Source organism: Fundulus heteroclitus, chromosome 8 (genome assembly GCF_011125445.2).
Source record: "Fundulus heteroclitus isolate FHET01 chromosome 8, MU-UCD_Fhet_4.1, whole genome shotgun sequence".
Classification (NCBI taxonomy): domain Eukaryota; kingdom Metazoa; phylum Chordata; class Actinopteri; order Cyprinodontiformes; family Fundulidae; genus Fundulus; species Fundulus heteroclitus.
Window position 1 is genome coordinate 4,880,869 of NC_046368.1, and position 13,832 is coordinate 4,894,700.

Consider the following 13,832-nt stretch of genomic DNA (forward strand, 5'->3'; position numbering starts at 1 on the left):
GAAGGCTGGGCCTTATCAAAAATCCTTGCACATGATTGGATAAGCCACTTGTCTGTCATCTTTATCGACGTGCTATTTCAACCACTCACACCGAAGCTAACCCGTGACGCTGATGAGAGCGACGCAGAAAAAAATAAAACTTTTTTTTTTTGTTTGTGGCTCTAGAGGCGTTTTATTGACAGTGAGCTGACAGGAAGAGGGGGAAAGACAGGCGGCAAAGCGCCGCGGGTCGGAGTCGATCCCGGGCCGACCGCGTCGAGGACTAAAGGCCTCCTAACATGGTTCGTGCTAACCGCTAACCGCTAACCACGGGCGCGCCCCGGAAAACAAAACTTGCCAAATCCGGTCGGGAGAAGGGCGAAAACATGGTTTCCACCAACAAAAGCCTTCAGAGGCGTTCTCTGATGTTCTTTTAATGAAACAATATTAGGTAGATTGAACAACACGGAAGAAATAGCAGCATCAATGTTAACGCTTGCTTCCTCGATGCGAGCCGCCATTGTTGTCTGAATCAAAACAGTTTCATGGTCGCTTCTCCACTACGTCACATCTATGAAACTCCAGCCCTGCGTCCTGATTGGCTAGACAATAAAATTGGTTGGAGAAATCACTCTCTATGGGAGAGGTCCCAGATGGATGTGAGTGAAGCTAGGCGGAGCTAAGTGGAACGAAATTCATCTGGCTTGGGTCAGGTCAACTATTTTGTTGCCATTTTCTAAACAGTATCCGGTAGATGGAAACAGTCAGGAATCATAACGTAGGACAACTGGATTAATGGAGCAAAGTGGGAAAAGTTACTCTGACAGATGAAACAGCAAAGGTAATACGTATTTTTGGCTTCCTAAAATCAGCTTTTTCTCTGCTTTGGCTGCTTGATCATTGAATTTTCCCTCCAGAGTGGTGATACTTACATCATTGGAAAATTAAAGCTTCCAGGTCAAGAACAAAAGTTTGACTAAGTGAAGGTTTTTCTGACCAACCTGCTCTGGTATTTCTCCTCTATTGTCACACTGCAGCAGCCCCCCCCCCCCCACACGTCAGTCTGAGCGTATCTGAAGGACCAGTCATAATGCATTACCACACTGCCACAGTGGCTGTCACTCCTCAGAAATGATTCCCAAACTGATTTCAAGGCTCATTATGAACCTGTGACCTCCAACTGAACAACCACCCTTGGAGCAAATCATTTTATCCTAAACAATGTGAGATGTTCAGTTGCATGAAACCAAGTGAGTGTGTCGAACATTTCAAGAGAAACAAGGGAAGAGGTTATCCTGTTAGTACGGCACCAACAGTTTCTGAATAAAGTAAAATCATGTCAATAGCAACCTCGCAGTGTTTAAGGCATGTTAGCATGCCCATCTTCAGCTGTATCAAGTGTAAGGGAAACATAAACATGTTTTACCATTCTTATGTTTCTAGAACTGGTAGGTGCAGGCCAGTCCCTCAGCAGTTACAGTTGATTGCTTTGACCTGTTTGAAGAAACTGGAAACCTCTGTCTTCATCACCATCTCAACGGAGCAAAAGACACCTCTTGCAAATTAATTAACCCATTCTCATTGGTTTGAAACATTCACCCCACCCTTTTGCAAAACAGTTAACAGATGTCATTCAAGCAGTCCAAACTCCATTGCTTTAGCTGTGGTAGCCAAACAGAAACCATTTGTTCCCAGTTCTTAGAAACTTCAGGATTGGTATGAAATCGCTGAAGTTTGCAGGCATTAAAAGGTGCCATATTGTGTGTCCTTTGCAAGCATGGATGGTCTAAGGGAGATAGCTCAGAGAAAGAGGAGTCTGAGGAAGAGAAATTCATGTGTGGAGGTGTAGCTGGAAGGGCCCAAAAAAAAAAAAAAAAAAAACTCAACTGTGATTGATCATGACTTTCATTTAGAGGGTCTGGACAAAGAGTCCAACCTGTTTTCAATAGAAACATTGCATCCATTAAGAGTTTTGACTGAACAGGTAATGTTGCTATACAGTATATACAGACATCTGTATCTATTCCTGTAGAGGAATTCAGTGCATGGAGATGGAAGGTATGTGATCTGTCCCTATGAGCAGATGCCCTTGATCAATGCAACAACTGCTGCTGCTGCCTATGATATAGATGCAGAGGTATGACAAGGATGGATAAGGCATGCAAGAAGATTTTCCCTAGGTCCCATAGCAAAGGGAAAATATTAAATGTGATGTGGATGAGGCAATGTGGCCTATTCGTCAAGAGACAGACAGTCCTAGTATTTTCTGGAATATTTGTAGCGAATCTGGGGGAATTGCATCATAGCATATCCGATTCTGGACCCATTCGTTGCAAAAAGGCAGATTGGACTACAAATGAGACTGACATGTAAACTGAATACAGTCATTGGCTACAATGATTCACATTGAGTGTGGCATTTTGCTGCACCTTGTGTAATGAGTGATTGGAAGGGCTCATTTGTGTTTGAGAGTAAACATGTGGATTTTGAGTTGACTGCTGTGTCAAAGCAATCAATAAAAACTAAAATATCAGCCAAGCTGAACTTAAAAACCTAAATTAGACTAGTCACAAGAAAATTCCGTTTAAGATTTCTTTATTTAAATTTTGACACATTGTGGGCGGCGTCACTTGACACATTGTGGGCGGCGTCACTTGACACATTGTGGGCGGCGTCACTTGACACATTGTGGGCGGCGTCACTTGACACATGTGGGGCGGCGTCATTGACACATTGTGGCGGCGTCACTTGACACATTGTGGGCGGCGTCACTTGACACATTGTGGGGCGGCGTCACTTGACACATTGTGGGCGGCGTCACTTGACCACATTGTGGGCGGCGTCACTTGACACATTGTGGGCGGCGTCACTTGACACATTGTGGGCGGCGTCACTGACACATTGTGGGCGGGCGTCACTTGACACATTGTGGGGCGGCGTCACTTGACACATTGTGGGCGGCGTCACTTGACACATGTGGGCGGCGTCACTTGACACATTGTGGGCGGCGTCACTTGACACATTGTGGGCGGCGTCACTTGACACATTGTGGGCGGCGTCACTTGACACATTGTGGGCGGCGTCACTTGACACATTGTGGGCGGCGTCACTTGACACATTGTGGGGCGGCGTCACTTGACACATTGTGGGGGCGCGTCACTTGACACATTGTGGGCGGCGTCACTTGACACATTGTGGGCGGCGTCACTTGACACATTGTGGGCGGCGTCACTTGACACATTGTGGGCGGCGTCACTTGACACATTGTGGGGCGGCCCGGCGTCACTTGACACTTGTGGGCGGCGTCACTTGACACATTGTGGGCGGCGTCCACTTGACACATTGTGGGCGGCGTCACTTGACACATTGTGGGCGGCGTCACTTGACACAAGTTGTGGGCGGCGTCACTTGACACATTGTGGGCGGCGTCACTTGACACATTGTGGGCGGCGTCACTTGACACATTGTGGGCGGCGTCAAACTTGACACATTGTGGGCGGCGTCACTTGACACATTGTGGGACGGCGTCACTTGACACATTGTGGGCGGCGTCACTTGACACATTGTGGGCGGCGTCACTTGACACATTGTGGGCGGCGTCACTTGACACATTGTGGGCGGCGTCACTTGACACATTGTGGGCGGCGTCACTTGACACATTGTGGGCGGCGTCACTTGACACATTGTGGGCGGCGTCACTTGACACATTGTGGGCGGCGTCACTTGACACATTGTGGGCGGCGTCACTTGACACATTGTGGGCGGCGTCACTTGACACATTGTGGGCGGCGTCACTTGACACATTGTGGGCGGCGTCACTTGACACATTGTGGGCGGCGTCACTTGACACATTGTGGGCGGCGTCACTTGACACATTGTGGGCGGCGTCACTTGACACATTGTGGGCGGCGTCACTTGACACATTGTGGGCGGCGTCACTTGACACATTGTGGGCGGCGTCACTTGACACATTGTGGGCGGCGTCACTTGACACATTGTGGGCGGCGTCACTTGACACATTGTGGGCGGCGTCACTTGACACATTGTGGGCGGCGTCACTTGACACATTGTGGGGCGGCGTCACTTGACACATTGTGGGCGGCGTCCACTTGACACATTGTGGGGCGGCGTCACTTGACACATTGTGGGCGGCTGTCACTTGACACATTGTGGGCGGCGTCACTTGACACATTGTGGCGGCGTCACTTGACACATTGTGGGCGGCGTCACTTGACACATTGTGGGCGGCGTCACTTGACACATGTGGCGGCGTCACTTGACACATTGTGGGCGCGTCACTTGACACATTGTGGGCGGGTCACTTGACACATTGTGGGCGGCGGTCAACTTGACACATTGTGGGCGGCGTCACTTGACACATTGTGGGCGGCGTCACTTGACACATGTGGGCGGCGTCACTTGACACATTGTGGGCGGCCGTCACTTGACACCTTGTGGGCGGCGTCACTTGACACATTGTGGGCGGCGTCACTTGACACATTGTGGGCGCGTCACTTGACACATTGTGGGCGGCGTCACTTGACACATTGTGGGCGGCTCACTTGACACATTGTGGGCGGCGTCACTTGACACATTGTGGGCGGCGTCACTTGACACATTGTGGGCGGCGTCACTTGACATCATTGTGGGCGGCGTCACTTGACACATTGTGGGCGGCGTCACTTGACACATTGTGGGCGGCGTCACTTGACACATGTGGCGGCGTCACTTGACACAATTGTAGGGCGGGCGTCACTTGACACATTGTGGGCGGCGTCACTTGAACACATTGTGGGCGGAGTCACTTGGACACATTGTGGGCGGCCGTCACTTGACACATTGTGTGGCGGCGTCACTTGGACACATTGTGGGCGGCGTCACTTGACACATTGTGGGCGGCGTCACTCTGACACATTGTGGGCGGCGTCACTTGACACATGTGGGCGGCGTCAATTGACACATTGTGGGCGCGGTCACTTGAATCATTGTGGGCGGCGTCACTTGACACATTGTGGGCGGCGTCACTTGACACATTGTGGGCGGCGTCACTTGACACACTTGTGGGCGGCGTCACTTGACACATTGTGGGCGGCGTCACTTGACACATTGTGGGCGGCGTCACTTGACACATTGTGCGGCGGCGTCACTTGACACATTGTGGGCGGCGTCACTTGACACATTGTGGGCGGCGTCACTTGACACATTGTGGGCGGCGTCACTGACACATTGTGGGCGGCGTCACTTGACACATTGTGGGCGGCGTCACTTGACACATTGTGGGCGGCGTCACTTGACACATTGTGGGCGGCGTCACTTGACACATTGTGGGCGGCGTCACTTGGACACATGTGGGCGGCGTCACTTGACCAAATTGGGGGCGGCGTCACTTGACACATTGTGGCGGCGTTCACTTGAACATTGTGGGCGGCGTCACTTGACACATTGTGGGCGGCGTCACTTGACACATTGTGGGCGGCGTCACTTGACACATTGTGGGCGGCGTCACTTGACACATTGTGGGCGGCGTCACTTGACACATGTGGGCGGCGTCACTGACACATTGTGGGCGGGTCACTTGACACATTGTGGGCGGCGTCATTGGACCACATTGTGGGCGGCGTCACTTGACACATTGTGGGCCGGCGTCACTCTGACACATTGTGGGCGGCGTCACTTGACACATTGTGGGCAGTGGCTAACCCTGCTCAACTGACAATTGTGGGCGGCGTCACTTGACACATTGTGGGCGGCGTCACTTGACACATTGTGGGCGGCGTCACTGACACATTGTGGGCGGCGTCACTTGACAACATTGTGGGCGGCGTCACTTGACACATTGTGGGCGGCGTCACTTGACACATTGTGGGCGGCGTCACTTGACACATTGTGGGCGGCGTCACTTGACACATTGTGGGCGGCGTCACTTGACACATTGTGGGCGGCGTCACTTGACACATTGTGGGCTCTGTGGGCTCTCACCTTTATGGTTCCCAACCTGACTGCTGGCATTTGATGGGTTAACAGTCGTCCTAGAAAGAAAGTTCACAGCTCTTTAGATCAACAACAAGTGTTCCAGGTTAAATTTTACTGAACCTGGCAACTCAACTCACCTGTCTCAGCGTTTTGTTTCCACATGGAATCCAGTGACTGGAGAAAAGCAATGGTCTTTTTCATGGAAATGTCATTTTCCGATAATGCTGCAAAGTATAAATATATCTTATTTCCAGAAATGAGTCAAGCAGCAATTTTGTTATTTTAAATAGATTTTCTTACAGCTGTGCTGTTCCTTGTGCCCTGCATCTTGATCAATAGATAAGCAGGAACCTGTGAATACGAAGGTTTAAAGCACTGCTGTCACGTTTTAAGTCAAACAGCAACACATACCAGCAGAAAACCACCTTAACATAGAGCAGATCATATATGATAAAAATGCTTTCTACAAGCTTGGGGAAAAAAAAACAGTGTACTGACCTTTAAACCACAAAGCCGCTGCACAGAGGATCAGAATAGAAACGCCTCCCATGATTCCTGCCACAACTGAAGGAGTTTCACCATCTGGGCCTTAAATAGAGCCATCAGCAGGTGGCACAGCTGCAGGCCATCGACTCTTAACTAGCTCCATTCTCAGAGCTTATTCAAATGCATATTTCTTTTTTTTTTTTTTTTAGCTTTTGTTAAATGATTTCTATATTTTCACAAGCCAAAGATCAAAGTGATCACTCAGAACAATTTGGATCAAAACCTGTTAAGATACCAGAGAAAAGCAGGTGGATATAAAATGGTTAGATTTGTCTCCTTTTCTGATGAAGGTTTGTTTTCAGTAATCATGTTGAGCTCTTTGTCATGAGAGGTTTTTAACAGAGATGAAGCTTATTTCTATTAGAACATTGATTCTCCTCTACATACAGAACCATGTGGACTGGACACTATTAAAGCACGGACTTGGGAAATGTTCTGAAGCGTTAAAGAAACACAGTATTCAACCTTAGCAACTTTTTTCTCATAAATTTTAGATCAGAAAGGAAGATTAGGTATAGGCCTGTAGTTTTTTAAGTCATCTTGACTTAATAAACAGAAGATTTCCCAACAGCTGTCTTAAAAGCCTGTGGTTCTGATCCGTTTACCAAGGATAAATTAATAATATCTAAAATGAGGGAATACCTCCTTAGACAACTTGGTTCAAACTGGGTCTAACATACAAGTTGAAGGTTTAGATAATTTTAGATAATCCAGAAAGCTCTACTGCAGGTGTCACCAACCTTTTTGAAGCTGAGAGCTACTTCATTGGTGTTGTGTCATAGGACGGGCTACCAGTACTGACAATTGAACCAGAAGATTCAGAGTTCACCTTAAATTTATGTAAAATAAACACATTTCTCATGCTTTGTTACAGGTATTGTCATTTTAAAATCTATATAAATACAAATGTGACCAAACAGTAGAGTAACGAAATTAAAGAACGTTTTAGATGCAGCTCACTGTGGATTTTAGAACAGGCTACTTGGTGCCCCCAGGCCCCATGTTGGTGACCCCTGATCTAGATAGTCCAGATAATGACCAGGTTCTCACGATTCCCCCAACGCTGGTGCCAGTGGCGGCTGGTGAAAAAAAATCTTGGTGGGGCTGGCCAATAGATTTCCCTGCCTAACCCAGTACATGCATTCAAATTAAAAGTCGGAAAATTACTACGATTCCACAATAAGCATTTAATTAATAAAAAAACATTGTTCACAAAGGATTATTTTGGTGTTTTTGTCTTATTAATCCTTTTCACAGACTCATGCCAGAGGGTTTGCATACATTTTACATGTACGTATATTATTACGAAACAAACGTTTACGTCTTGACTTAAATAAATATCCTAATTTTTTATTTATATAATGATTTAAGTAGAACAATGACCAGTGCAAAATTAAGTTGTATTTACCGGAGATGAAGTGTAGACTACAAATTCTGTCGTGGTATGATGGCTCCCACAGTCGATTGGGATTGTCTGCCTGCGCTCTTTTCATTGAAATTATCCATTTATTTCGTCTTTCTTCATCCTTCGGTAAACGAAAGAAACGTACATCCGATGATTTGGAATGCTTCTGTGTGCAACCGGGAGCACAACAAGTCGTAGGCATTGTTTAGATTCCAAAAATAAACTAAAAGTACGCTCTAATTCACCAGTTTTGTCACGGTGGTAGGCAAAAACAGTGCTGTGTTTGCCGACCACCGTGACCCGGATGTAGATCGTGACGTCACGCGTGTTCTGGTCTATTCACCTATCACTGTGTAGCAGAGGCAAAGACTCCAGGAGCCCCAAAGCCATTCATTTAGGCGATGGTGATTGGCCAAATATTTATACATTTTCCCTAGCAACAGTATACGATTGGTTATTTCGCTACATTTGTGGGGCGCTTTGAGTGACAGCCCCACAAGTGTAGAAGAAGAGAAATGATACGTTCTGTTGGTGGAAATGCACTGTTAAATGATAGAGTCAATCAGTAGAAGTGTTTTAATAATTCTTATTACATGTAGCCACGTACTATTAAGTAAAAACTGACATTAATAATACTTTTAAAATCTATATATATTTTGACTTTTCCCCTCCACATCTAGGGAAGGCAGCACCCGAGCGCCCCCTATGGGCCAGCCGCCACTGGCTGGTGCACTTACCAAGGTCAAAGTAATCATGTTTTTTTAGGAAGCCAATGACTTTATTCTTAACAGGATTTTATTTCAAGTAACAAAACTACTAGATTTATTACATGTACTGTTATAGTTAAAGGAGGAGGAATAACTGAACATCAGAAGCAGAAAGCAGGAGAGAGAGGGAGACAATGACGGACGCATGTAAGGAAGCCTTAGTAGGGCTAAAGCTAGGCTAGGCTAGGCTAGGCTAGGCTAGGCTAGGCTAGTGACCTCTTACCGCGTTGAGAAAAAAACAAGCTGTGAAAAACAAGGAGTTCCCAAATGTAAAAGTGCAGCAACAATTTTTTTTTTAAATTTGTGTTAGAAACCGAGAGATGTCACAGCAAAGAGAATTAGGAACACAAGAAATGACGCAACAAGCCTTATTTAATAGCAGGAGTGATTATGTTCACTCTCTCGACACCCCAGCAGAACAGCTATGAGTGAACCTTTACAGAAAAATCACTTCTGGGGTAAATAATTTCTTCAAGCTTTGGATCAGAACCATTAAGCAGTCTGAGCTTTGAGGAGTTTCAAACACATCTGGACTTGTCATTAACAAGTCATAATGAGCCGTCCAAGAAACGCCTCTGACGTGAGAAAACAAACAATCCAGATCAACGTTTTAATTTTGACTTTAATGAGAGCATCAAGTAATTTCAAGTCAAGACGCTCAAGTCCAAGTCAGCTCACAAGTCATCAGTATTCAAGTCAAAGTCAAGTTGCAGGTTTTTCCTAATGAAACAAATCCAAATCTCTGTTATTTAACTCTGTCATTTGAGTCGAACTCGAGTCAGGTCATCGAGCCAAGGTCCCCACCAGTGTAACGTGAAGGATAAGGAGACCGAGCAGGACTTCCTGGGAGTTCTTATGAAGTATAAAAATGCTTTGTTCTTGTATCTTAGAGTAAAAAAACAACTGATATTTCTGTCATATGTCCAGGTCTTAACCTGTTATATAAGTTTCAGCATTACTCCAATATTCTGGTGTAATCTCTGCTGTATCACATGTAAATAAGGAGTCCCTTCTTTGTGCCTCTGAGCCAAAGCAGCCAATCAGCTGCAGGTTGTCTGGTCGACCGAGAAGCTAAACTCAGACCTGACAGCCAGAATCAACCGTATCGACCGTCAGCCCCCAACGTTTCCTGTCTGTGCCCCGCTGCTCAGACTGAATCCTGCTGGTAAACGGACCCCTGCAGAGCATCATGGGAAAGGCCTCGACTGAGGCGACACGCGCTGGTTCATCTCTCAGCGTGGGACTCGGTGGAAACACACACACGGTTGATCTTTGCTCTGATTTTTAGGGGTTTCTACTGCGCGGCTTCTGTTGCAGGCTGTGGCTTTGCTGCACCTTTGCACCGCCTTTCCTTCTGCTCCCCAACACGTCTGTGTCACGCGTGTTGGCGGTGCTGTGACGGTCTGGATCTGTGGGTCTGCTCCGCGCCTTCAGGACCTGGACGGCTTGCTGTAACGGATGAAATCATGAATTCTGCTCCCGAACAGAAACTCCTGGAGGAGAAAAACCCGGTCGTCTGTTTTGGGCTCAGCAGCAACCATCCAAAGCACCTCTGCCTCTGATTGGTCGCGTGTTACCAACACGCTTGAAGCCATTTCTTTTTGATGTTGGAGTCAGAAGATTATTCACTTTACAAGAGTTTTGTCTAATTTCCACAGAGGAACCAGACACAGGGACCGTGGCGCTGTGAAGAGGCCCCTAGCAGCGTTTAAGCTGCAGCTCGTTAGCAGCTGCTTGTCTGATTGGCCGCCTGCAGATGGTGACTTCAGTAAACACGGTCACTGTTAATTGATTTAGGTCCAAGCTCATCCTGATTCATTTAAATGTTTGTTTTTTATTTGCAGAGATGGGCAGAGAGAGAACGGGGGAACACATGCAGCAAAGGTCCCACGGTCGGGAATTGAACCCCAGACAGCTGCACCGCCCTTCCTCTAGACCTCAGGTTTCTCACTTTCAAATCCAAGAGCATACGTGGATCTAACCAGACTTTACTATCAGTCACAGTCACTTTTCCCCTACATCAGCCAGTCAGGCTAAAGTATTCACACCCTGGGTACCTCTGCACACGTCGTCTCGTTCCAGCCTCTGATTTTATGAGACAGATCCACTCAAAGTCGTGCCGAACTGTCGAGAAGACGAAGTAAAAAATATTAATGCTCTACATCAAGTTTTTAATAAATGGAAATCTGAAAAGTGCGGCATGCATTTGTATTCAGCCCCTCAGAACTTTGTAGAACCACCTTTAGTTGCAGGTCTGCTCGGGTTTGTCTCGACCAACTTGGAGACAGAAATGTTTGTAAAACATCTCCAGCTCAGTCAGATAAGATGGAAATCACCTGCTAACATCAATATTCAAGCCTTACTTTAGATTATGAGTTGGATTTAGATCTGGACTTTGACTAGGCCATTCTAACTTGTGAATCTGCTTTGATCTAAACCCTCCCATAATATCTCTGGCTGCGTGTTCTGGGTGGTTCTCCTGCTGGAAGCTGAACCTCCGCCTCAGTCTCAGGTTCTCCTGCAGCCTCTCAAGAGTTTTCTTCCAGGACGGTTCTGGATTCAGCTCCATCCATCCTCCCATCAGCTCTGCACTGCAAAAACGGATCTAAAAATAAGTAAAATGTTCTTAAAGTTAATGTATTTATCCTTGATTTGAGCAGGTAAATAATATTATCTGCCAATGGAATGAGTATTTTGACCCCTAAAATAAGATAATTCTACATCCTGCACTTGAAATAAGATGATGGAGATGAATTGTTCTCATTTTAAGTGCAAAAATCTTATTCCATTGGCAAATCATCTTATTTACCTGCTCAAATCAAGGACAAATACATTCATTTTAAAGAATATTTTACTTATTTCTAGTTCCGTTTTTGCAGTATGGGCTGCTGGCCTGTAGCTGATGAAGCTCCTCTCTGCATGACGCTGCCATCTTCATGCTTCACTCTTAAGGGTCATTTTCAGCGTTTGCCTGTTTTGCATTAGGGATAATGAAAAACTGTCAATGCAAAGAATTCATGCATCGACGTGTCGTTTAAAAATATATAATAATATATTTAAAACTGCCGCAGAAATTCAATCGGATGATATCTAACTGTTATTATTGGGTTTATTTCATTTATCACTGAGATTAATGCTTGAGATTAAAGTGAAGCTAGTTCTTTTTGACATTAATGTCTGACTACAGCGCTGGAGTTTATTTGGAAATTAATAATTAGCTTGTTTTTAATATTGATAATGGGAATATTGCCTAATTAAAGAGAACAAGTCTGACTGCAAACATGTTCATATGCTCCTCTTTTCTACACTATAGTTTAAATCTTTTTACACATTGAGCAACTTTAAACCCTTTGAAGGTCGAAATATTGTTTTTGACTTTGATAGAAATATTGAAAATAACAATAAGTCAGTTAAATTTAAAATTAATATTTTACAGAGGATCTTTTATAAAGCTAATAAACGTAATGAGAGGCGATAAAGAGGCGTTCAAAGGTGTGCAGACAAGAACAGGCGAGTCAAAAGTGATGATGGAGATCATACAAAAAAATAACTGTGATTAGTCGACTAATCGAATAAATAATCGGTAGATTGGTCGACTATAAAAATAATCGTTAGTTGCAGCCCTATTTTGCATGTGGTCAGAAGAGCTGGACCGTATCAGCTTCCTCTACGTTTGCTGCGTCTTCTGCCATAAAGTCTTCAGGATTGTACGACTAACGGTCTCCTCGCTGACGCTCTCCCATCTGAGCTATGGACGATGATTTTCAGGTTTTTAAAACCATGCATCATCTCACCGGCACTTCATAACTCTGCTGTACGTTCTGCTTGTATGTTACATAAACTCCCAGTAAAACACGTCTGTGGAAGTAAAGTGTAGAAACATTTATTAGGATCGGTCTTCTTTTATGGAGCAGAATAAAGCAGATTTTACAGAAACGTCAGTGGGAAATAAGACTGAATCATTCAGGCTGCATTTAAGTTTAAGCAGCCACTTAAATCGTTCCACTTGTATCTAAATTAGCAAGGCCCAGAGCGCAGATACTACCCTCTACAGCATGCTTCCCAGTCTAAATGGTTACGGCACATATTCCTGATATATGCCGCGTGAAAATCAATGCTCAGCATGAGGCCAAACTAAACACTATTTCTCAATGAGGATGATTCAGAGGCCGACAGAGACAGAAATGCCACCTGAACAGCCTCTGTGGGAAGCCTCTGCAGGACCACAGGGCTGCCGTCACATTAACAAGCCGCCTGGCTGCTTAACGGATGATCAACAGTCCGGCTGATCCGTCCTCGCCTTTGTGCGCGCTGTGCTGAGATCTGAAACTAGCCGTCTTCTCTGAAACTGAACCTAAAAGGCTGCAGCTGGGGCTAATCTAATTTCCTCCCCAGCCACTTTAATGCCGCTTTCTTTTCCATTTTCAGGCTGCAAACACTCGAGCTGCATGCGTGGGCAGCCTGTGCACAGATAAAGGCTGCGCCACCGCGCTGCAAAGCTCTAAAATCCACCTCAGTGCTCCGTTCAGCGCATTCATCTGTAATTCAGTTTTGATTTTATCCATAAAACAGTGGAGAGACTCCCTGACAGCACCCTTCTCCCTTTTTATCAAATCAGCAGCACAACGAGCTGTTCCCCGCTGCTCTTTGTTAGCAGAGATAACTAACGTGTTCAGCATTCATTCACATCATTTAGCCTGATAATCAGATTGAAACTGACATTTTCCATCCAAAAGGTCAGCTTCACTGAGTCATCAGAGCTCAGGAAGAAAGCGGGACTCTCAGGCATCAATTCCTTTCTTCCTCCCCGGCTCAGAGGGGAAGATTGTTTCCATATTTCACATTTGGTCAGGCGCTGAATTGAACTGAATGACACTAATCTCGGGTGCCACTTTAAAGTGCCGGTGATTTACATCTTCTGTGCCGCTGAGCTGGAAGTGACTGCGGAGCACTCGTGTTTAAAATTCGCAGGTTCTTTATAGCAGTGCCTTTTTTATCTGAAGCGGCGCCCGTGGCCATTTCTCTCCATATTACCTGAATTTATCTCTAAAAATGCTCAGGCGGAGCCAAACGTTGCTGCTTAGTGATTATGTTTCTATAGTTTTACTTTATAAGCTCTAGAGTTTGAATGCAAAACTTTCTCCTAACCCCCAAAACTGTCC

The 13,832-nt window shown here is 45.8% G+C and overlaps 1 long non-coding RNA gene across 1 annotated transcript; it reads right to left on the reverse strand.

Moving 5' to 3' along the window:
• Positions 1 to 5,892: 5,892 nt before the first annotated feature.
• Positions 5,893 to 6,545, reverse strand: LOC110366493. Its single transcript, XR_002426728.2, has 4 exons — positions 6,451 to 6,545; positions 6,253 to 6,303; positions 6,090 to 6,176; positions 5,893 to 6,008 (listed from the first exon to the last, which is right to left on the reverse strand). It is a non-coding gene; the product is annotated as an uncharacterized LOC110366493 (long non-coding RNA).
• Between the last annotated feature and the right edge of the window lie 7,287 nt (positions 6,546 to 13,832).